General features: G+C 41.4%; 1 protein-coding gene across 2 annotated transcripts in view; it reads left to right on the top strand.

Annotated features, from left to right (window-relative positions):
* The window catches only part of LOC115257016 (5-hydroxytryptamine receptor-like), a 591,282-nt gene that overhangs the window by 372,086 nt on the left and 193,397 nt on the right, over positions 1 to 25,799 (top strand). For both annotated transcript variants that reach the window (XM_062842818.1, XM_062842817.1), the window contains exon 3: positions 21,026 to 21,524. The gene's annotated coding sequence lies outside the window, so the exon portion shown is untranslated. The remainder of the gene's footprint in view (positions 1 to 21,025; positions 21,525 to 25,799) is intronic.

Genomic DNA, 25,799 nt, shown 5'->3' with positions numbered 1-25,799 from the left:
ACTCAATCAATCAAGTTTATCACCAGCGGACCAATCGTGTGGTGTCCGGGTGATGCTTGCCTCCGGCTTGCCCCCCTTGAATGGATGATGTGAGTGACTCGCAGGAAAAGTGCCTTGCCTGTCGCGGCCAAATGGAGGGGGAGTGATAGTGGCTATCTCATGATCGTTTTCGTCGTATCCCCTTGGGTGTCTCCAAAAAAAGACATTCATTAGAATCATTGAGGCGAAACATCGAGCATTTAGTCCGAAGAAAGAAGGTTTCGTAAATAAAGGAGAAAACGGTAGTCAATCCGAGGCTTGGGTATTTGAATCTTCGGTTACACTCGATTTAGCTTCCGTTAAGTGTTGTATTATTCTTCTTGGTGTGACCTTCCTTCTGGAACAGAGATAGTAATTTAACAGTTATTAACTGGCAGTTTTTTTTTTTTCACCAATTGGTCATTTTTATATTTGCATATTGTGAGACAGGAACGAGTCCGAGAGGATTAAGAATATTTCCTTTGATAAAAGTACCCACACTGAGGATTTTTTTTATTCATGCAGAAATTTCTCACCTGATGAAATTTATACTTCCAACAAGAATTTTAGTGGTAGTTATGAAGACGTTTCTGGTATCCTTTTTTCGATGTTGGGGACATAATACCCAGAGCCGAAGTGTGGTTCGCAGTGCCCTTGACAAGCACTCAGATGGGCCTTCCTCTACACTTGACCTTTACCGTTGGTCAGCAGCAGTGCTGAAAATTTCATTTCGTCATATTCACGGTGAATATCATTTGGCATTTTTCAAGGGTAGTCCGTGACATTTACCTTAAATATTCGAAAAATGGCTGTTTTTTCGTGACTTTCTTGCAGAACTGATCTAGCCGCACAACACACTTAGAAATTCTGAAATTTGCACGAAACGGAATCACCAAAGAACGTAAGCGTTTTCAAGACTGAATCATAAATTGGACTCAATTTTACGCGCATCATGTAAGTGCTGGTTGGTTGCGTTAAATGTCAACAAATTCGTTTCACCAGAAACGTAGAAGCAGTATCACGTTCATCAACCATCTTCTAACTCGGTGAAATAGCCGAGAGGTAAGAGATGCGGCTCACGATCAGGAGATCCGGTGTTCGAATCCATGCATGGCGTCATTTTACTTTTCTATGTTTTATCTGTCAAATCGGTTTTAGCGATTGCTAGACGCTAAGAAAAAAATAAGTTTTATTTTGGGGTGTCTTGAAAGACGTAAATTTATATGTTTCAACCTCTAAATTTGTGTTTTTGGAGATGCTCGTATATGTCAGGTTCAGGACACTTAAAATTACATGATATTTTCTAGGTGTGAAGTTTTTCATGTACCATATTCTCAGGTTCAGCTTCTAAAATGAGCTGTAGGTGATTTAATTTAGATATGACGAAGTGAATTTTTCAGCACTGGTCAGCAGTATAGCAGACCGTAGGAGGTAACTGAGCACGTACTGCAAGCATTTGGAAACCTCATTTCCTCCCCGACTTATGTGTTGGGTGAGATAAAGGACGGAGCGTGGTTGAAGAAGGCCAACAACAAAAAAACCAGAATAATCCACCTAGTAGTAATAGTGCTTTTCTCGTCGAATATGTACTCATGAACTTTTCGTCGACGTTAGCCAAAATGTTCCTGAATTCTGAAAACACTTTTCATAGAAAAGCAACAATTTTAACAAAGCCATCATCGATATTCGAATCTTATTGATGATACATATTCCGATGTTATGTTCAACAGCAAAACAGAGCAGAAAAATATCAGACCTCTCAGTTGACTGCTTGACCACCTTAACCCTAGTCGTGTATTGGGTTCATTATGGCCGCATTCCATCCACTACGGCAGCGGGGTGAGCGTTAGCTAATTCATGAAGAAGGTCAACTTTATCCACAATCACCGATCACTTTGTGATCTTCGCCAATGTTTACTTCAGCACACTTTAGGCCATATTTTATTATCATTGGTAACACGATTCATGTAAAATTTGACCATCCTACGAGAAAAATGCTGAAAATGTAAATTTTCCATTCAAATTTCAATCGCAATGAGAAGAGTGAGGGCTCAACCAGCCGCACCCAAATTGTGAGCAGTAATTTTAGAAGCATACGGAGATTTAAGATTGAAAAACTGTATAAGGTGTTGATGCGATTAAGTTATATTTTTTCCATAAAACGTTGATCCATCCTACTATACATTAACACCGCAGGAATCTGATTTGAAGAGATCGCTTCGGTCACGATTTTGTTCTTTTGCATATATGAAGACTTTGACAATTTCTTCACTTATAATCTTACCCAACGTTTACATGCTATCAAAAAAGCCACAATTTGATTTATCGCTTTGACATTTATTTTGTTCACCTTTATAATTCCGCTATTTGATGTGCAGCTTGCATGGGTTTTGTTAAATTTTACGTTTGACCACTTCCGGCGGGACACCTGGAACCGATTCCGGTTGTCTCAAATATGGTCTTAGACTATGTTTTTGTCAACTGTTCATCGGGTTACCTGAAAAGCCGAAAATTAATGTGATCAGAAGCTATTTTCTTGCTAACCGTTTGGCAAATTTTTTAAAAAGCCGCGATTTTATGTATCGCATGCATGATTTTGGTTCACTTCTATTAAATCACTTCCGATGGAACACCCGCAACCGTTTCCGAAATATTATTACAAGTTCTAGATGTGGCCTGAGACTATTTTCTTGTTGACCAGTTCATCAGATTATCAAAAACGCCGCTATGGTTTAGTTCTCTTCGATATTTAACCACTTCCGACGCGTTACTCCTCTTTTCAACAGTTTTGGAATACTACCGGTTCTCCCAAATATGGTCAGAGATAATTTGTTGGTTAACCGTTTATCTCGTTACTGAATAAGTCATTGATATGTCGCATGTATTGGTTCTCTTTTACATTTGACCATTTCTGGCGGGACACCCGGAATCGGTTCCGTAACACACTGATATGGCTTGCGTCTATTTTCTTGCAACTGTTCATCATGTTACCTAAAAAGCCGTGATTTGAGCTATCGCATGCATGGGTTGGTGTTACTTCCGGCCCGGAACCGGTTGCGGAACATTACCGATAGTCTCTTAAATAGTCTGAGCCTATTTGCTTGCTAAAGTTTATAAGGTTATAAAAAAGCCATGGGTTTTATTCAATTTAATATTTAGCCGCTTTAAGAGGGAAACCAGGAGCTAGTTTCGGCACTACTGACATTCCATAATGTAGTCCTAGCATAAATAACCTCAATAACCGGTCGAACTCAATATACGGTAACTTTTCGGTCAACTTTTATATACGGTAACTTCCGGCGGAACACCCGGAACCGGTTCTGAAACACTACCGGTTCAGTTATGGTCTGAGATTGTTTTCTTGCTAACTGCTCATCAGGTTATCGAAAATGCCGCAGTTTGTATGTCACATGCATGGGTTTGGATCACTTTTATATTTGACCACCTTCAGCGGGACACCCGGAACCGGTTCCGAAACACTACCGGTTCAGATATGGTCTGAGTCTTTTTTTATGTCAACCTTTCATTGGGTTATCAAAAAAGTCGCGCTTTGATATATCGCATGCATGGATTTGGCTCACTTATATAATTGGCCACTTCCGGCGGGACATTCGGGACCGGTTCCGGAACACAACCGGTTCAGATATGGTCTGAGACTGTTTTCTTGCTAATTGTCCATCAAGTTATCGAAATTTCCGCAATTTGATGTGTCGCATGCATGGATTTGGTTCACTTTTATATTTGGCCACTTCCGGCGGGACACCCGGAACCAGTTCCGGAACACTACCGGTTGAGATATGGTCTGAGACTGTTTTCTTGCTAACTGTTCATCAGATTATCCAAAATGCCGCAGTTTGATGTGTCGCATGTATGTGTTTGTTACATTTTTATGTATGGCCCCTTTCAGCGGTACTAGTCCGGAACACGTCAATGGCCATAACTCCGGAACGGCTGGACTGATCCGAACCATTTTCAATAGGGAACCATGGGAACAGATTCCTCGTCGAATGAACCGTCGGTCATTAAAATCGGTTGATGTTTACTGCCAAAAAGTGATGTGAGTTTTTTGTACACATACACACATACCCACACACACACATACACACACACAGACATCACCTCAATTCGTCGAGCTGAGTTGATTGGTATATTTGACTTGACCCTCCGGGCCTTCTATCAAAAGGTCTTTTTTGGAGTGAACATATAGCCTTTCCAGTACACTTAGTGTACGAGAAAGGCAAAAAGGTCTAACGTCAACAAACGTCATGCTAAAAGCAAAAAACTTGGGATTTTTTTTTTAATTTCTAGAAGGGATTACAGAAATTCTTCCAGAACGCTCTCATGGGATTCTTAAGGAATTCCTCTTGGGATTGCTTTCGCCATTCCTTATGGGGTTCATTCAAGAATTCCCTCAGGTATTCCTCCTAGCAGTCCTCCAGGGATTTATTCGAAGATACCTTCAGTGATTCTTTTAGGATCAACTTCAGGGATTATTTTAAAAATTCCTCCAGGTATTCTTCTTGGAGTTTCTTCAGGAATTCTTCCAGGATTTTTTTCCAGGAACTCCTCCACAAATTTATCCAGGACTCCCTCCAGGAACTATTCAGTGTTTCCCTTAGGAATTCCTCTTGGGATTGCTCCGGGATTCCTCCTGGTGTTTGTTCAGGAATTCTTCCAGGGATTCGTTCAGGAACTGCGTCCAGTACTTCCTCCTGGGATTTCTTCAAAAACTCCTCTTGAAATACCCTCAGGAATTCTTCCTGGGATTTCTTCAGAAATTTTTACAGGGATTCCTCCAATATTTCTGGAACTTCTGGAAAAAAATCTCAGGAAGAATGCCTAGAGAAATTGCTGGAGGAATCCCTGGAGGAATTTTAGAGGAATCCCTGCAAGAATTCCCAGAGGAATTTCTGGAAGAATTCCTGGAGGAACAACATAGATTTTTCCTGAAGTTCCTCTACAAATTCCTTCGGGAATTCCTGCAGGGATTCCTCCAGAAATTCCTCTAGGAATTCCTCCAGTGATTCTTCAAGGAATTTATCAAGCGATTCCTCCAGTGAATCATCTAGAGATTCCTCCAGGAATTCCTACAAGCATGTCTCCAGGAATTCATGTTGGAATTGCTCCAGATATTCTTCCAGGAATGCCTCCAGGAACTCCATCAGGAATTTCTCTAGGGAATCTTTTGGGGATTGCGCTAGGAATTCTGCCAGGGATTCCTCTAGGCTTGCCTCCTGGAATTTCTTCAGAAATCCCTCCAGGAATTGATCAAGGAATTCTTCCAGGAATGCCTCCGAAAATTCCTCCCACAAATTCTCCAGGGATTCCATCAGAAATTCCCCCATGAATTCCCCCCGGAATTTATTAAGGAATGCCTCCAGGGATTCCTCCTAAATTTCCGCAAGAGATTTCTCCGGGAACAATTTCAGGAATATCTCCAGGAATTCCTTTTGTAGTTCCTCCAGGGATTTGTAAAGGAATGCCTCATGGTATTTCTCCAGGAATGCCTAAAGGCATTCATCCAGGCATTCCTGCAGAATTTCAGCCTAGAATTTTTCCAAAAACTCCTCTACTCGTCAGTAATTGTTAAAGGAATTTCTTCAGGATTTCGCTCAGAAATTCGTACAGACCTTCAGAAATTCCTTCAAAAATTCCCGCAGCAACTCCCGCAGGAGTTTCCCAAGAAATCGTCCAGGGATTCCTTCAGAATTTTTTTCTAGAAATTTCTCCAGAAAATCCTCCAGGAGTACCTACTGAAACTCCTCCTTGAATTTTTTCCACTAGGGATTCCCCCAAGGGTTTCGCCTAGAATTTCTTTAGAGATTCCTCCGGGCATCCCTCCAGGAATTCCTCCATAGATTCTTCCAGGAATTGCATCAAGGATTCCTCCAGGAGTTCTTCCACGAATTTCTCCAGGAATTTCCGCAGGGATTCCTTCAGGAATTTCTCTGAGAACTCTTCCAGGAATTAATCCAGAAATGCCTACGGGAATTCCTCCAGAAATTTCTCTAGGAATTCCTCCAAGAATTTTTCCAGGGATTACTCCCAGAATTCCCAGAATTCCCACGGATTCCTCCATGGATTTCTCCAGGATTTCCTAAGAGGATTCCTCCAGAGATTCCTCCAGAAATGCTTCCGAGAATTCCTCCAGGAATTCCTGCACAAATTCCTCAGAGAATTCCTCTTTTTCCCAGTATACCCCTTGAGATTCCTCCGTAAATTCTTCCAGAGGTTTCTCCAGGAATTCGGACAAACGAAGGGATTTCGGCTATGGAAATGTTGTTTAGTGAGGATATGGTAGTCCAGTCTTCTACTTTGGTTGTAGAAAACGGTCCCTACCCCCTATCCCTGTTCAGGTGTCTGTCCCAGCAGATTATCCTTCGATTATTTAGAAGAGAAAAAAGGCCGTCATCATTACGGACAATGAAGAAGCGGGTTTGAAGCAGAGAAACAACAAGTCATCTAGCAGGGCGTTTCCGGAGGAACCGGGCCGGTCTGGTACGGACATATGAATATCCGCACAAATTGAATGCATCCAACTGGCACACTGTTGATCTCCCACCCGTTGCTGTGCAGTATTAGGACCACGGAGCTTCTGGTAGTGAGTGTTTTTCGGCACTCAGTGCCTTCGCGCAATTTCGCCTAAAAACGTTGCCAATCCTACACATCAAGTGTGATGTAAATGTGTTCTCTTTTCTCGTTGGAACCAGTGGTGTTCAATGTAATGCAAATCTGACGTTGAAGATGATTCTGAAATAACATTTTATTCCGAGTTTTCAAAACCTTCTTAAATTGCTTGTATTATATCTTATACAGAGATTATCTGGAATAAATCAAACCGAAATTGAAAGACATGCAAGGGGCATTTTGGATTATCATCTGTGGAACCCATTCATATTTATGGTTTGTCAGTCACTGGGCGAAATCCATCATTCACCGCAACTGACCCGGATCCACCACCACCGGATCCCTTCAACTCGCCTGCAAGATCAATCAAACAAAGCACGAGCGCTTCCATCGACCAACGCAACGTAACGACGGCAACCACCAAGAGCAATTTTACGCTTCATTTGCACTAGCAATTTGGAGTTTTTGGGTGACCGGATGTTTGACGAGGCCGGTGCATTGCATTGCCACGCTTTGTGTCGTCGGAGCTGCCCCAAATTTCGTTTCGTCCCGTATACCTACTGTACTACATGGCAGCATACAAAGTGTCGAAATCGTCCATCAGACGTACGGAATTTAATTCCAACAAACAAGCACGACCGTCCGTCCGGCCGTATCTCGGACGGACGTTTTGGAGCACATCGCTAGCATGGAAGCGCACAGAAAATGTGTTGTTTTCCTCCGGTAACCGCATCAATTGCCGGAGGCACTCTATCAGAGGCCGTACCACCATCACTAACCATGTCGACGTTGTTGGGTACGAAGATCGACGAAAATGTTGCCCGAAACCGTACCTACATAGTACGTGTCTCCTAGCCATTTCAGTGCAGCAGAGTAGAGCTAGGTTGATAGTTTTCATTGGAATCCCCAGAATGTGGTGGGCCTCGAAATTGATTAAACTGCGATGTTTAGATGAATGATATGCAACAGCTGAGTACTTTCTTGATGAAAATGCATACGCTGCCTAACGATGCTGCATCAGCTTTCAGTAAGAAAGGATTCCCGTAGAAAGCTAAAATTTTCATGGAATAGATATGGGGGCAATAGAGGCAGAATTTTTAAATAAGATCTCTGTTATTTTCATTATTGTTTTGGTTCGTTCTCTATCTCCGTCTTCTCTGTCTTCTCTGTCTTCTCTGTCTTCTCTGTCTTCTCTGTCTTCTCTGGCTTCTCTGTCTTCTCTGTCTTCTCTGTCTTCTTTGTCTTCTCTGTCTTCTCTGTCTTCTCTGTCTTCTCTGTCTTCTCTGTCTTCTCTGTCTTCTCTGTCTTCTCTGTCTTCTCTGTCTTCTCTGTCTTCTCTGTCTTCTCTGTCTTCTTTGTCTTCTCTGTCTTCTCTGTCTTCTCTGTCTTCTCTGTCTTCTCTGTCTTCTCTGTCTTCTCTGTCTTCTCTGTCTTCTCTGTCTTCTCTGTCTTCTCTGTCTTCTCTGTCTTCTTTGTCTTCTCTGTTTTCTCTGGCTTCTCTGGCTTCTCTGGCTTCTCTGTTTGCTCTGTCTTCTCTGTCTTATCTGTCTTTTCTGTCTTCTCTGTCTTCTCTGTCTTCTCTGTCTTCTCTGTCTTCTCTGTCTTCTCTGTCTTCTCTGTCTTCTCTGTCTTCTCTGTCTTCTCTGTCTTCTCTGTCTTCTCTGTCTTCTCTGTCTTCTCTGTCTTCTCTGTCTTCTCTGTCTTCTCTGTCTTCTCTATCTCCTCAGCCTGCTCTGTGTTGTCTGTATTTTTTCTTCTCTGTCTTCTTTGTATTTTTTTGACTTCTCTATCTTCTTATTCTCTTCTGTTCTTTTTGGCTTTCCAATTCATTTTCCAGCTCTACAATCTGCCTGGTGTTAGTTCTCTGACTTCACTTCGTCCTCACTGCCCTGGTTTTGTTCGCTATGTCCTCTCGATTCTTCTAATCTTCTCCATTCACTATGTTCTTTTGCCGCTCTGTTTTATATGTTTTCTCGGTAAACGATGAATATAATTGCTGATTTATCTTAATGAAGGCCAATGGACTTAAATCAGTATTTTTCCGGCTGTATTCAAAATCCCCTAGCTTAATCGGATCATATTCTCCCCCCAGCTATATTACATCAACCAGTGTATTCATTATTGTTCAATCGGTACGGGCGACTTCCCAAGGATTCCCATCTCCTTTATTTTCAATTCATTTCGGATTTGTAACAATAGATCGTTTTCTTCAATCAATGTCCATCATCTGTCCGATTCTGCCTCCACCTGCTTCCTCATCCAGACACTTTTTTGGCATTATTGAACGTTATTAGATGCCGGAGAAGCAGCCCATCCGGTTTTCCCACAACGAAGACGTATCTCCGCCGACTGACGAGAGAAAAGCACCGAGAGTTGTCTATTTGGGATCCATCTTCTCAACAGGATTCCTATTGTCCGGGGTATCAACGGTGCGGTAGGTATGTTCGTGCACCTTCAAACTGAGCATCGTTTAATGGATTTTGCTTCTCATGTATACCAATTCCATGAGGTAATCTGAAATAAACCTCGTCTATAAATACTATTGCTCGGTGAAATGCCGCTGCTCAAGCCGCTTGGACTTCTACTCTGCTGCACTGGATTGTCGGTATTCCATTGCCTGATGTTATCCTTTTTCCAAAGACAATGAACCTCGCATTTAGTTGTGCCTGATAAAATTCAAATAAATTCAAATTAAAAGCAAACACCGGACTTTCATTGCACAATTTATCTCTGGGCTCAGCTGCCATTCGCCGTTATGGCTTGTTCCAGCCAGAACACCGCTTCCTAGAAAAATAGAAAAGCTGTATGCTGTATACTCCCCGAAGCAGTGCAACAGGATACGAGACCTTAGCACATGACCGCTGCCCAAACCACTACTGCGCTAGCCTCATCCAGGCAGGTTACCAACTCGCAGCCCACAGCGACTGAGTTATTCATTTCGAGGTAATTTCGTATGCGGTGAAAATTGACCAGAATTATTCATAATTTATTACCAGTCCCGTACATTTCAATTACCACCTACCGACGACATGCATGGGCGCGTATGTCGTTCAGCTGGTTCCGTAACGCGGTGCTTCAGAGTCCAGAGCGACGGCCGGCGTTCCGGTGTGTCGCTAATTGCAACTATCGTGTCCATAAAATAATTTCCTGTATAAATAGTACAGGCACAGTTAAGCACCCATTTATATCACAATTCCCCGATAACGAGTGTGGGCTATTTTGTACGGTCAATTTGCAATGGGTGAAGCCTAACACGGAGGCACATAAGTACTTGAAAGTGAGTTCTTTTCGCTCAACAACGGCAGTTGTGCCAAATTTTAATTTTGGATTCACGCTCCCGTACTTCAAAAGTTGTACTGTTTTCCCTTTTGAAAAGCGCGTTTTAAAAGAATACAAATTAAATCAGTAGTTACTAACTTTGACTTTTCAGTTTCTCCGTGTACACTGAAAATTGTTCTAACCCAGATCATAAAATTGATAAATTGTGAACAGCTTCATTAGATAATGTTATAAGAAGACAGTTCTTATGAATGCTGGAAAAAATTACTTACTACTACTTATTACTCTCAGTCCGAGACCAACGGCTACGAGCCCAGCTAAAAAAGAGCACTTGTAATTGGAAGTTGCAATCCGCAGATCCCTCAATTTCATCGGGAGCACCCGCATACTTGTCGTCATACTGAAGGACCACTAGTTCGGCATTGCAGCGCTGCAGGAAGTGTGTTAGACAGAATCAACGGTGCGAACGTTTAGACATCTCTTTTTACTTGAGCATGCCGCCACTGCTGTTAGATGTATGGGGAATTTCTTAAAGATATTTAGGAAGTCTTTACAGATGTCCGTTTCAGTATAAAGTTCAGTAAATATAATAGGTAGGGGATTAATCAAACAACGTAACCTACTGCGTAAACATTGCGTTCACCAAGGCAATCATTGATTATTTCATTCGCAATTTAATCAACTTTAAACAAAAACATCTCTGTGCAATTGCTGTGAAAGATCTTCAGACAATTCGTTCGTAAATTTTCCAACGTTGTTTTTGGGTATTCCATCAGAAACTACTTCATACCGAGATGAACCAGCCGAGGGCTGAATATCTCGATAATAAAGAAAAAATAATAATAATAACTACTTCACAGCTTTCTTTCAAATTTTTTTTTCAAGAGTCGACCACTTCTCCTTTTTTAGTTAATTTTTCTGGGAACTTCTTTAGTTACTCATTTGGAAATTTCTCCAGGAGTTTCAGTGTTACTTTCTTCCACAACTTTTTTTTCAGTTCAATGGAGTTCTCCTCTCCTCTCCTCTTCTTGGCGTAACGTCCTCACTGGGACAAAGCCTGCTTCTCAGCTTAGTGTTCTATGAGCACTTCCACAGTTATTAACTGAGAGCTTCCTCTGCCAATGACCATTTTGCATGCGTATATCGTGTGGCAGGCACGAAGATACTCTATGCCCAAGGAAGTCAAGGAAATTTTCTTTACGAAAAGATCCTGGACCGACCGGGAATCGAACCCGTCACCCTCAGCATGCTCATGCTGAATACCCGTGCGTTTACTGCCTCGGCTATATGCGAATTTGAGTTATAACTGAAAAATAGCGGCGCAGCCGAAAATTTTTTCTTCTGAAGGCATTTTATGCTAAAAATTTGTTCCTTTTTGTGGCTTTTGGGGGTGGCGTCCCAAGCAACACACATGTTATATTAAAGTTACGACAGCGCAAGTTTTGGTTGTATAGAAGTTAATTTTACGTAATTCTAACATTGTGTTAAAACAACGTCAAATAAATTTCTATACAACCAAAACTTGCGCTGTCGTAACTAATATATACCATGTGTGTTGCTTGGGGTTATATAAAATTAAAATTTGTATTTGAAAATTTGCACAAAATGGAATTACAATTTTACAATTTTTTGGTAACATCGCGGCCCCCTTGGACTGGCTTCACGGCCCCCCAGGGGGCCGCGGACCACCGGTTGGGAACCCGTGCTCTAGGGGGAGGGGAGAGAACGGCCAAGCGTTATGGTTCATACTTTTTTTTTAAGATTTCCATACAGAAAAGCGTCACGGAGGGACGCTGGGGTGGGGGGTTTGGTTGTAAACAAATGCTTATTTTAGCGTTACGTAATAAATGGATGCTGCCTATCCTTTTCCTCCAAGAATTCCTCCATGCATTTCAATTGGGGTTTCCACATGGATTTCTCCAGGAATTTCTTTAGGCTTGCCTCCAGGCATTCCACCAGGATATCTTCCAGAAATTCCTCCAGTGACTCCCCCAAGAAATTTTCCAAGAATTCATCGGGGAATTACCCCAGGAATTCTTTAAGGGATCCCTTCAGAAATCCCTCTAGGAATTGATCAAGATATTCTTTCAGAAATTGCGACAGAAATTTCTCCAGTAAATTCTTCAAAAAATTCTCCAGTGTTTTCTTCAGAAATTTCCCTAGGAATTATTCCCGGAATTTATCCAGAAACCCTCTCAAGAGTTGCTCCAGGGATCTGAATCTCCTCCAGAGATCTCTCTAGGATTTCCGTCAGGGATTCCACCGAAATTTCGTTCAGACATTCTTCTATATATTCTTACAGGCATTCCGCCAGAAGTTGCTCGAGCAGTTCCTCTAGCAGTTCTCCCAGGAATTCCTCAAGAGATTTCTCTAGACCAGTGGTTTCAGATGGTGCAGCGCGGTGCATTTGGTGCAGTGCGAAGCCTTAACCAGTGCACTACGGCCCTTTGAAAATTATGCCTTTTATCTAAAACGGATTACCTGAGTTGCGAACAAGATTGATAAGAAATTACTAGATAAAACTATTGAATAAATATGAGAAATGATAATTAAATTTTATTGGCTTTTCTCGGTGAACTAAATACATACTACTCAAAGAAGGAGGCAGTAACGCCAATAAAATTTAATTATCATAAAGTCATGCGATGATTAAATCTGGAAAGTAAAATCCAATTGACAAGAGAGAATGAAACTCGGTTTGAATAAGATCATTTGAACACAATATGAGCATGCGACATGAAAGCGCGAAAAAATCAAATAAGTAACGTTCGCTCGATATGAATCGCTGAACAAGTGTTACCGATCAATAGAACCGAAAGCAAAGCCAAACATCATTTAACAGATCATAACCACGATCTTTTTCCCTGCCTAGAGCTAGTAGTTACCATCGAACTACTAGTACCTAGCCATTCAAAACCAAAACGTTAGGCAAAGAGGTCGTCGTTGTGATTGTGTTGTTCAATAATGGCCCTCTGTTAATTTTCAACTTCTATTCAATTTCTCTCGTCACACACTTGTGATTCTATGCACCGTTTCTTTCATAACTTTCAACGAGAAAAGCCAATACAAAATCAAATCAGAATCAAAAAGTCATGCGGTGATTAATCCTAGAAAGGAAATATGAGAAAGTACCTGTATCAAAGGGTTACAGGAAAAATCTACCAGAATTTCTCAGCAGGGATCAAGAGAAAGAATCTTTCAGGTTTAGCTGGAGGGAGGCTACTACCAAAAACCTCTGTAATATGCCAAAGTTTTTGAAAATGAATCTGGTACGGTCCATGTATGGAATTCGCCATTGATATCTTCAAAAACCCAGCAATGATTTCGAGAAACATCAACCAAAACCATACTAGACATCTTTCAGGTTTCAACGAAAGATTTCGCCGATGTTCTCGTTCGGAATCTGACAAAGTGTCTCAACGACAAGGGCATAATTATTTGGAAGTCTCTTTGAAAGTACGGCAGCGTCATTTGCCAAATCTGAAAGTGCTTTATTTGACAATAAATACCAGGTGCACCGCGAAGCAATTTATTTCCAAAAAGTGCACCGCGTGGTGGAAGGTCTGGAAACCCCTGCTCTAGATATTCCTCCAGGATTTCATCCTGGAATTTCTCCAGGGAATCCTCCAGGAGTTCCTCCGAAAATTCCTCCAGTAATTATCCATGCAATTTCTTTAGGAATTCCTTCAGAGATACAGGGGATGGCCAAAATGTTTGGGATAGGCAACTTTTTTTCTCCCACAAAAAATTCAACATGCTGTAACATTTCATAGAGTGCATCAAAAAATCTCAAATTTTGACTGTTAGTCAACCTATTATATTTGCATCATTGGTACAAATTTGGGCTCGAATGATTAATTTTTCGCGAAGATAGAACCATTTGGGTAAAACACTATTTTTTAGACAACTCATTTTTGAACTGTGTTCAAAATCAGTGAACCGAATTGAATGAATTTTTCAACGTTTATCAACTACACTCCCGTTCAAAAGTTTGGGGTCACCCCCTCAAAAACATGTCATTTTTTTAGGCCCATATCTCCGCCAATTTGCGTCCGATTTCAAAACCCTAGGTTTCATTCAAAAGATAATAAGTCAAAGAAACTTTTAACATGATTTAAAAGAAACTTTTTCAAAAAATTTTGTGTGTAAGCTTAACCCAAAGTTGCCAAATTTTCTGAAAAATGAATATAAACTTACGGCAGTGTCGCTGGAAGTTGGGTCGACCAAATTTTAAGATGAGAGCGGTAATATGACCCATTTTCTATTAGCTTTCAACTGCTTTTAACAGAACTTAGCTAAGAAATCTAGAAAAAAAGTTATTAAGTAAATTAATCCTTGATGTCATCGACCAAAAGTTTGGGGTCACCCCTCTATATGATGTATCGGCCAAAAGTTTGGAGTCACTTTCGTAAAACATGGAAAAGGGATTTGGTGATATCTTCGTCATCTATAGTTCAATTTTAATTATTTTTGCCTCATTTCAAAGATAATTAACTAAATTTACGTTTGATGTCTTCAGCTTAACGTATTTAACGATTTTTGTATATAAAAATGTTATGTAAAGTTAGCACATTTTACCACGCTTCAAAAAATGAGGCAATTTTACGTTAAGTTTTAGTATGTAAATTTCAACAAATATGTGTGGTTCAATGTCTATGCAGTAAGTATCATTCATTTTGTTTCAAATAAGCCAAGAATTAAAATTGAATGAAAGATGACAAAGATATCAACAAATCACATTTCCATGTTTTACGATAGTGACCCCAAACTTTTGGCCGATACAGGATTTTGAGGGGTGACCCCAAACTTTTGGTCGATGACATCAAGGAATAATTTACTTAATAACTTTTTTTCTAGATTTTTTAGCTAAGTTCTGTAAAAAGCAGTTGAAAGCTAATAGAAAATGGGTCATATTACCGCTATCATCTTAAAATTTGGTCGACCTAACTTCCAGCGACACTGCCGTAAGTTTATATTCATTTTTCAGAAAATTTGGCAACTTTGGGTTAAGTTTACATACAAAATTTTTTGAAAAAGTTTCTTTTAAATCATGTTCAAAGTTTCTTTGACTTATTATCTTTTGAATGAAACCTAGGGTTTTGAAATCGGATGCAAATTGGCGGAGATATGGGCCTAAAAAAATGACATGTTTTTGAGGGGGTGACCCCAAACTTTTGAACGGGAGTGTATGTATTGATGCTTAATACGACTTTATATTATGTGATATTTTCTCACGGCAAATTAAGTTATACCGGGTTGAAGTTTTTACCCATATAAAGGAAAATAAGTCAAATTTACAATACCACACAAAATTATTAAATGTGTTCTTCCTTCAATCTAAATAGGCTCTGATATATCTAATTAGAGATTACTTGAGAACAGAAGAGGAAAATTTTTGGATATCAACACTAAAATTCATTGACATTGTTGTAAAAAAAAAAATCGAGAAAAATCCAAACAGTGTCAATCTATGATAACTTTTTTCAACGTTTAAAAAGTACCTATGTATTATTAGTTTGTAAAGCATTTTCATATTGTTAGTATACGTTCAAAATTTCATTCAATTCGGTTCACTGGTTTCCGAGATATAACAGCTCAAAAATGAGTTGTCTAAAAAATAGGTAAAACACTAATCGGTTCTAACTTTGCGAAATATTGATCAATCGAGCCCAAATTTGTACCAATGATGCACATATAATAGGTTAACAAACAGTCAAAATTTAAGATTTATTGATGCGCTCTATGAAAAGTTAAAGGATGTTGAACTTTTTCGAGAGAGAGAAAAAAAAGTTGCCTATCCCAAACATTTTGGCCATCCTCAGGAATTATTCAAGGAATTCTTCCAAAACTTCGCACAGAAATTCGTACAGTAATTCCTCCAGAAGTTTTCTTCAGGAAATCTTCCAGGATTTGTTTTAGGGATTACTCTAGGAATTCCTCAGAAATTCTTCTAGGAATTCATTCAAGGATTGCTCCAGGAATTCATCCAGAAATTTCTCCAGAGATTCCTCCAGAAAATTAATCCAAGAATTCCTCTAGGATCTCCTTCACAAATTCCGCAAGGGGTTTTGCCAGGAATTTGTCCAGAAGTTCCTCCAGGATTTCCGCCAAAAAATCCCCTACGAATCTCTTCAAGAATTCCTTCAGGGATTTTTTAAACATTTATCCCGGCATCACTCCAGGGATTCTCTAGGAATTCATCACAGGATTTCTTCAGAAATTTCTCCAGAGATTTCTTCTGAAATTTCTCTAGGAAATTTTCCAGGAATTCTTCCAGAAATTGCTTTAGGGATTTCCAAGAATCCCTCCAGGTATACTTTCAGAAATTCCTCAGGGATTCGTGCAGAAAGTCCCCCAGGAATTTCTCCTGGGATTCCTCCAAAGATTCTTTCAGAGATTCTTCCACGCATTGCTTCAGCGATTTATCCAGAAATTCCTCCGGTAATTATTTTAGAAATGCCTCTAAGGATTTCTTTAGGAATTCATCCAGAAATTCCTCTAGGAATTCCTCCAAAACAATTTCCTGGGACTTCTCACAGCATTCCTCTAGAGATTCCTCCAGGAATTCATCCAGGATTTTTTTAGGGTTCTACAGGTAGCCCTTCTAAATTTCCTTCAGAGAATCTTCCAAGAATCCCTCTAGGCATTTCTCCATGAATTTCTTCAGGGATTCCTCTACGGTCTCCTCCTTAAATTCCTCCAGATATTCTTGCAGAAATTCCTCTAGTAATTCATTCAGGAATTTCTCCTGAGATTCATCCAGGAATTTTCCCGGGGACTGCGCTGAGAAATCTTCCACGAAAGGCTCCTGGAATAACTCAGGTGATTTCTTCAGAAATTTTTCTCGGGAACTCTTTAAAAATTTATTCAGGGGTTCCTTCAGAAATTCAGAAATCTTTCCATCATCTTTTCCAGGGATGCACAAAATAATTTCTCTAGGATTACCTGAAGATTTTAAGGAACTCTTCCAGCGATAAGTTTAGTAATTCTTTAGGATAGTTTAAGAGGAATGCATACAGGAACCAGAAATTATCTCCAAACAAATCTTCTAGGAGTTCTTGCATGGATTGGTTAAGGAATCTATACATGATTTTTGTCAAGAATGCTCCCTGCAGCTCCCGCAATTTCTTCAAGATATATTCTGATATTCTTTTTCTTAGAAACCCTTTAAAAAGTTATCCATTGATTTTTTCAAGAACTCCTCCAAAGATTACTCTAGATTCCAAAGATGTTTTGAAGGTGTTCGTTTAGAAAGCCCTTCAAGGATCCTTCCAAAAAATTGTCAAAGGACTCCTTCAGAAATTCCCCCGTGAATGTCTCAAGGACTTCCTCCAACGATTGTTTAAGGAGTTATCCTAGGATTTCTTCAGGAATTTTATCAGAGATCTCCTTCCGAATGTTGTGTAAGGATTTATTTATGGAAATTTATCTTGGATTTTTTCCAAGAAGTTGCCCTTAAATTCTAGTGGAGGTTCGACTGTATCGTTTCAACTATCATTAAAAACGGCTACGAAGTCTCGAAATTAGCAAACGATGTTTATTACTTGCCCAACGTTTCGACACTAACCCCGTGTCGAAACGTTGGGCAAGTAATAAACATCGTTTGCTAATTTCGAGACTGCGTAGCCGTTTTTAATGATAGTTGCCCTTAAATTTTCCTGGGATTCCTTCAGAAATCTCTCCAGCATTTTCTTCGGTAGTTTATTCAGCGATTCCATCAGGATTAACAGTTCTTAATATTGGTATACTAAGTCCTCCAGGGATTCTTTCGCACATTTCAACACACATTTCAAATAAGAGTTACGACAGCGCAGGTTTTGGTTACGCGGAAGTCACTGTGACTTAATTTGAACAAATAGGATCTAGCATTCAGGAAGCGCTTTCAGACATTTCTCCACGGAACGTTTAAGGAATTCACGATTCACCTAGGGAAGACTTTTTCGGAACTCTCAAAGCGTCTTCATCCGGAATTTCTGTAGAAAATGCACCGTGGACTTCTCTTGGAATTCCTGCCTAAATTCTTCCAGACATTTATTTTTGAGTACATTGCAGCGATTTTGTCCAGGAATTATTTCAAGTGAATTCCAAGTTTTTCCCTAGAACTAGATTATTTGAAAGTTTTCCAGAAATATCCCCAGAAAATAATTCAAGAGTTTCTACAGGGATTCTTAATGGGATACCTCAAGGGTTTCCTCCAGTGGTTGTTTCAAGGCATTCACGAGAATACCTTCAAGAATTCTTCCAAGGATCCTTCCGGAATACATCAATTGTCATTTCTACAGGATAATGCTCTGAGTTGAGTACATGAAGCATATGAGTATTGAACAGAAACTGTCTTAAGGGAAATTCCGACAACGACCACAGGAATAACAGAGAAAATTTACAAAAGCACTACTGAAGAAATTTTAGAACAAATTTTCGAAAGGTTCAAAAAAGAAATTACAGAATGGAGGTGATTATAAAATTTCCAAAATTTTTAAGGGGCTATCCTTACTTACCTTACCGATCAGGCTAAGGCCGGGGTGGCTTCTGCTGTACATAGTAGCCGTCTCCATTCAACTCGTTCCATGGCGGTTTGTCTCCAGTTCCGCACTCTGCGTAGGGTCCGCAGATCGTCCTCCACTTGGTCGACCCACCTAGCTCGCTGCGCTCCACGTCTTCTTGTACCGGTCGGATGACTCTCGAGAACCATTTTAGTCGGGTTGCTATCCGACATCCTGATAACGTGACCCGCCCACCGTAGCCTCCCGATTTTTGCGGTATGGACGATGGGTGGTTCTTTCAGCAGCTGTTGCAGCTCGTGCTTTATTCGCCTTCTCCAAGTCCCGTCTTCCATCTGCACTCCGCCGTAGATGGTGCGCAACACCTTCCGTTCGAAAGCTCCAACGGCGCGTTGGTCCTCTGCACGTAGGGTCCACGTTTCGTGCCCATAGAGGACGACCGGTCTAATCAGCGTTTTGTAGATAGTTAACTTCGTGTTACGGCGAACTTTGTTCGATCGTAGAGTTCTTCGGAGTTCAAAGTTAGCACGATTTCCTGCCACAATGCGCGTCTGCATTTCTCTGCTTGTGTTGTTGTCGGCGGTCACCAGTGAGCCCAAGTACACGTATTCTTCAACCGCCTTGATTTCATCACCGTCCATATAAACCCGGGGTGGCGGGCGCGGTGATTCCTCCCTGGAGCCCTTTGCCACCATGTACTTTGTCTTCGACACATTATTGACTCATCCGATTCATAGCTTCACTCTTTAGTCGGAAGTACGTTTCCGCCATCGTCTCAAATTTACGAGCAATAATATCAATATCATCAGCGAAACCAAGCAGCTGTACGGACTTCGTGAAAATCGTTCCACTCGTGTTTAACCCCGCTCTTCTTATTACACCCTCCAAAGCAATGTTGAACAGCAAGCACGAAAGACCATCACCTTGCCGTAACCCTCTGCGAGATTCGAAGGGACTCGAGAGTGTCCCTGATACTCGAACTCCGCACATCACTCGATCCATCGTCGCCTTGATCAACCGTATCAGTTTATCCGGAAATCCGTATTCGTGCATAATCTGCCATAGCTGTTTTCGATCGATTGTATCAAACGCCGATTTGAAATCGATGAACAAGTGATGTGTGGGCACGTTGTATTCGCGGCATTTCTGCAACACCTGGCGGATAGCGGACATATTTTCCGTTGTAGCGCGTTCACCCATAAATCCAGCCTGATATTGCCCCACGAACTCTCTTGCAATCGGTGATAGACGGCGGCATAAAATTTAAGAGAGTATCTTGTAGCCAGCGCTCAGTAGTGTGATCGCGCGGTAGTTCCCGCAATCCAACTTGTCGCTCTTTTTTGTAGATGGGATACACGATACCTTCCATCCATTCCTCCGGTAATACTTCCTCCTCCCAAATCTTGGTAATGACCCAGTGTAGTGCTCTCACCAGTGGTTCTCCACCGTATTTTGGAAGCTCGCTTGGTAGTTGATCTGCTCCAGCGGCTTTGTTGTTTTTCAACCGGCCAACCTCCTCCTCAATCTCTTGGAGGTCAGGGGCCGGAAGTCTTTCGTCCTGTGCACACTGCTAGATCTGTTTAGGGGCTATCCATAAACCACATAGACCACTATGGCTCTCTGGGGGTCCAAACCTCGGCTAATTTTGGTTTACATTCTATTGCGTGAGCCAATGTATACTATACCACATATTGTCGTCGCGGTTGAAACCCGAAGTTTCCCCACACCCGACAATCGAATTTTCTAAAAATCCATACGTCAAACCTTTTTTTTTTATCTGTATTAACGAGATTTTTAGCCTTAGGCTAGTTCATCTCGGGACCCACACTTTACTTCCCTTCCGAAGGAAGAACTCACACTTTGCGAGTTTGTCGGGAGTGGGATTCGATCCCAGGTCCTCGGCCCGATAGTCAAGTGTTCTAACCATTACACCAGGTCCGCTCCAAACCTAACGTCGGACGTAGTGCGCTGGACAGCGGACTTGGCCCTCTATCCAGCGCACTGTGTCCGACGTACGTCCGACACACGGTTTAGGAGAAACATCGATTTTCGAGTGTCAAAAATTACGATTTTCAACTGCACGAACAATATATTGTAATTTTGTTATTATTTGTCATATTTATTTGCTCAAACTTTATTTACAGTTTACAGATGATCAAAACATATAACTTGTGCTGATGCTGCTTTCGGATTCAAAACTTGAAATATATTCAAATATTACGCGTTGACGGGGTAAAAATAATATACAAACAAAACTAGGGTATTGGTTCCCTTATTAAGCATGTGGCTCCCATTTTCATCCCACGAAAAACAAAAGATTGAAGCGCTGTATGTTTTGTTTCTTATTTTTGTATTTTTTGTTAGAAGTGAGCACCCATGAAAACAAAAAGAACGGAGTCAATCGGTGCCGTAATCGCTTGTTTTCGAATAGGATGAAAATGGGAGCATGAGATTACTGATGGCACACATACCCTATATCGCACCCATCCACCTGAGTCAATTTCAAGTATCGTTCATGCATAAAAAATTTCATTTAATCCAGCTCATCTGTCAGTGACACTTTTCACAAACAAATTTCCCATCTCTCTGTTTACTTCCAGATCAATCGCGTTGACAAACTGACCGCGCGGACGTGTCTTCTTCGAAGTGCACACACCGGAGATGCGCGATATGGACCGCAATGAAAATTTCATTACCATCACCGGCCGTCACATACCCACACTGCTGGGGTAGGGTTTATTCATCGCAATCAACAGCATTATAAAATAGAAGTGGATGAAAAAAAAAAACTAAAAGCTACACGTGAACGCGGGCGTTCCGAAATCAATTAGTGCAAAATAACGGCGAATTTTATAGTTGGTGAAGCGGCGGCGGCGGCGGCGGCGGTGGAGAGATATAAAAACGCGCCGATGAAAAACAAACTGTGATGGGTGAAAAACAACAACCGATGCAGCAGCGGATCATCTCCACACCGACGGCCAGGAGGAGGAAATCGAGCTCGAGCACAGTGAACGTGGTTTGGTTTTATGGGCACCAGCAACATCAACATGGAAAACGGTTGACACAATGTGAACGCTTCACCGCCCTTCGGAACTGCGGGTAACACACCAACGGAAATGAGCTTCCGAAAGGGGTCGCAAAGGTGTCGCGTAATGTCAGGTCCAAATTCAGAGTGATGAAATTATCCATGTTGCTTTTATGTGTCAGATTTTTGCAAGTCTATTTTATAAAATTAAGTTAATTTAATTAACCAAAGATTTTAAATCCTATACTATCAGAATAACAGTCGAAACTTCTATAGGACGATGTCTACCAATTTACGCTCACTGCAATTTCTCGGTTGTCTAACTAATGTTGATGATATGTAAGTAACAAAGACAGCTGAATAACAGCTTATTCAGTAGAAGTTTTTTAAATCAAGCTTGATAGCGGTTTATTAATCCATTGTACAGAAAAACTGTTTGTTGGGAAGAGCACTCGTTTAGGTCTGCGTTCCACTAACTACAGTAAGTTGTGATTCAGTTCTTAGTTCAGCACTATACCCAAGTAACAGAACTTGCTGAACAACAGTTTCTTAAGCTAAAGTTTGCTTAAGAATGACTTGTTCCACTCTTATACAGCAAAAATGTGTGTTGGTGGGTAGTGGAGTCTCCAGCTTTTGGAGGAGTGGGTTTACTCAACTTGTTCATCTGGCAACGGAATTCCACTTGTCCGCCCCCGTTCATATCCTTTCAACAATTTTATCCGGAGTAATATCTCATCCGCTACCGAACATTTCTTGCATAGTTGACCTTTGCTTCACGAAGCGTTTCAAAGACCATGTTCTCCGCGTTCATGTCACCGTTTCTACACTCGAGACATTCGGGAGAATCTACGTGCCAGAATTTGTGCAAATACCACCCAATTAAAGCATCCAAGGCTCGACAGACATTGTGTCAGGTGAAAATTTATCTCGCCACTTGGATACGTTCGCCATGTGTCCATCTATTCTTGTTGGAAGAGTCGCACGCTCTCTGCCATCACAGCATTGACGACATTCTGGTCATCAGTATAGCGCATCTTATGCCATGTAGTTCCAATCATTCATCGTCTTCACGAGCGCTATGGGCATTATACCCGCTATTACCGCGGCTTTTGAGACTGTGCGATATGCACTGGCCATCCTTCGGCACATCAACCTATGGGTTCTCTCGAGTCATTCCACATTTCGGTTGACTGCCAGCGAGTTCGACCACGCAATAATGGTGCCATATCGTAGCATGGACATTGCAACTGTCGCAAGCAGCCTATCCAGCTTTTTACGCTGGCTTGCCATAAATTGCGAATCACCCCTATCTGACAATTCTTGGCGACACTATAATTTTATTATGGATGGATCGAAGCAAGCTCTGTGGTGATGAAAATCTTTATTGTTGATGAAAAACATCAAAATTTCCAATTCTTGTGTTCCGGAATTCAATTGTAAAAATTTCATATTTCATATTTTAATATTGTATTTTAGGTTGATATTGCTGGACATGCATGATGCCAGGAATCATGAGATACGAACAAAATGTGAAATTAATATGCCCATGGAGGATAAGACGCTCAATGAAAACTGCCGGAGACAGACGTCTGAAGGCAAAAGAATCGATCTGACCTCGAAGATGGAACTTCAAAGATTTTTCTATTTTGCCGAGACCAGATAGTGAGCATGCCATTGGGTCCCGGAACTGTTGCGCGAGTGGTTATTCTCAATTTAGTTGAAAATCGGAGTTTTCGACTAGCGAAATCGGGTTTTTCTCCAAATCCGTGTGTCGAACCTAACTTCGGAAGTGGTGCGCTGTATAGTAAACCTGGTCCGCTATACAGCGCACCACTTCCGTAGTTAGGTTCGACGCACGTATTTTGAGTAAAATCCAACTTTGCTAGTCGAAAATTCCGGGATTCAACTGCACGGAGCATATTTGCTTGGGCTAAGATTACGACAGATTTTTCAATAAGTTATATAACGCCTTGGTCATGTCCAGTTTGAGTCAAGTTTTAACGTCAAGTTCCGCTGTTTACACTGTCCATTATAGTATGGTACGAAAAACACAACTTATTTTGTATTTATTATTTATTTTTATATAGAAACAATAAGGCTTTCAACAGAATATAAGTAATTGAATCGCCATCGCCGATTAAATTATAGGAACGGATTTCATAATTAAGGGCAGTTATTAATACAACACTGTTCGGGATCGGGGAGATGACAGTCCGGGTCTCAGACATAGTTGAGGTATATAAAGTTCTACTACCTGCTACACCCGGCTATGGATCGGAAGAGCTTCTTCCGCTTTGATAAGTCACAAGTTGGGGATAGAAATCGATGTACTGGGAGACTGGTCTATCCGAATTTTGACCCCAAGTTCTTCGTACAGCAGCTAGGCTTTTTTTTACAGCACTATAATGATTATCAATCCTTTAAACTGAATGCCTAAAATATATAAAACAATGTTATTTTCACAAAGGAAATATATGAGAAACAACGCGAAATGGTCTACCGCAAAGATAGTTAAAAAATTTGACAGCTAGATCAACAACCTATGCTTTTAGCCTACTGAGACCTTACTATAAAAGCTGTCGGCAAGAAATGTCAAAATCGATTCACCCCTCGTCGTTTTATAGCCAGCGTAAAAAGCTGGATACTTACCGAACTTCAACAACGCCATGATCGCCATAGTTGCCCTTTTGCAGGCGTATTCCACTTGGCTAGCGACCTTTGTTTTGGTCAGGCATCACCCCAAGGGATCGTGTTGGCTGCCTGGCAGAGATTTTCGAAGCACGCCCGCTTACATGCCTTAATCACTTTGTTTAGTGTCCGTTTAGCCACCAATCCTTACTTCGTTCCATTCTACCCTCATCGGTGCTAGCTCTTTGCATCCTGCTTCTAGCTCTTAGGCAGGATGCGCGGAGTTCTGCGATTCCTGGACATCATTAGTATAAAGATTTTCGTCCATTTCGTTAGAACGTTAGCATTGGGGCGTCGCATGCACGACTTAGGGTTCCCACTAGATCATCGCTGGATGGATCGCAGGTGGTACCCTCCATAAGCAATTGCTCCGGAAATTTCGGCTTATCGAAGCGCGAGAACAGCCATCCCCGATACCTGTGGAATCCTTTTAATTTCTGCCGAAAGAATTAAGTTTTGACAAGTTTTAGTGTAGTTATGATTAATTGAAGTTCAAAAATAGTCGAAAAACACGAAATTGATTTGATGCACCTCTTAATTTCAATGGATTTGGCTGAAATTTTGACCAGTTACTTCTTTTAGGATGCCAATCAAAATATGGGAGTGGACTTGAGAATCAGAGAACATTTTTGAAAAGGTGGACAGGCCTACTGTGGATGACCTTCGGCTGTGGTCGTCTTTCTCCGGGTTCCATCATGTATCGAGTCGCCAGATGGTCACTGTGCGTGTACTCGTCGTCGACCCTTCAGCCTGAGCTAGGGTTTAGACTCGGGCTCCAGAAGGCCACACCAATCATGGACTCTGCACCGTTCCTACCGTTATCGGGAGGGATTCGGTATAGGTCAGATAGTAAGGCGATGTCTGTACTTGACTCCCAAACTGACTGCCACAGCAACTGTTGTGCGGCTTCACAGTGGTTCAGATGGGCTCTCACTTGCACCTTTTCGCCCAGTATTTCCTGTGCTAGTGCCTTGGAGGAGGTGCCCTTCATAGCCGCCTCCTTCTCCAGCTTTAGCATCATCTTTCAGGCCCGGATGCTCGTATGCTTTTTGAATCCCCACTCAGCGGTGCGAAAACATGTTCGCCCCACATGACCCTCAGCACCTCGGCGTACGCATACTCCTCGGTTTTGAAGACCAGCTGGCTCGCTCTTTCCGTGCTTACGGGCTGGCTTAACTTTTCTTGACAACTTATTTTTCCCCAACCGTAATTCTCTTTTCCTTAGCTCAGTTTACCCTTCTTTTTTTTGGGTTTGGCATTCTGGGGCTTGGTTTCCCTGCTATTTGCGCAGTCGACTTGGGAGCCTGGTTGCTCGCACTGGCCGTCCCAATCTTCAAAATTCTGGTCGTCTCTTACGGGCGCCTTTTGCCCAGGGGGCTGCGTTTTCTCGACAAATTTGGAATGTATGTTTGGACAATCATTCGAGTAAGCTAAAGGTTTGATGAAGTTTTCAACAAAAAGTACCGATATTGATAAAGTATTGATGCTCGTGTGGGGTCCACTTAAGATGGTTTAAGATCTTCCCTACGGCTCCGGCGATCTGTATGGTTTCGTGTGTCATTGTCGCGCTGTCAGCAAAATAAGTAGAAGGTGTCCCTTTGAATGGACTGCTTCTCCTTGCTCGCGTCAGCCACGCTCCGCTCCTCGGCCAGGAAGTTGCA

This window comes from Aedes albopictus, chromosome 3, assembly GCF_035046485.1.
Source record: "Aedes albopictus strain Foshan chromosome 3, AalbF5, whole genome shotgun sequence".
Taxonomy (NCBI): domain Eukaryota; kingdom Metazoa; phylum Arthropoda; class Insecta; order Diptera; family Culicidae; genus Aedes; species Aedes albopictus.
The sequence above is the reverse complement of the archived record's forward strand: the minus strand, read 5'-3'. Positions and strand labels throughout refer to the sequence as shown.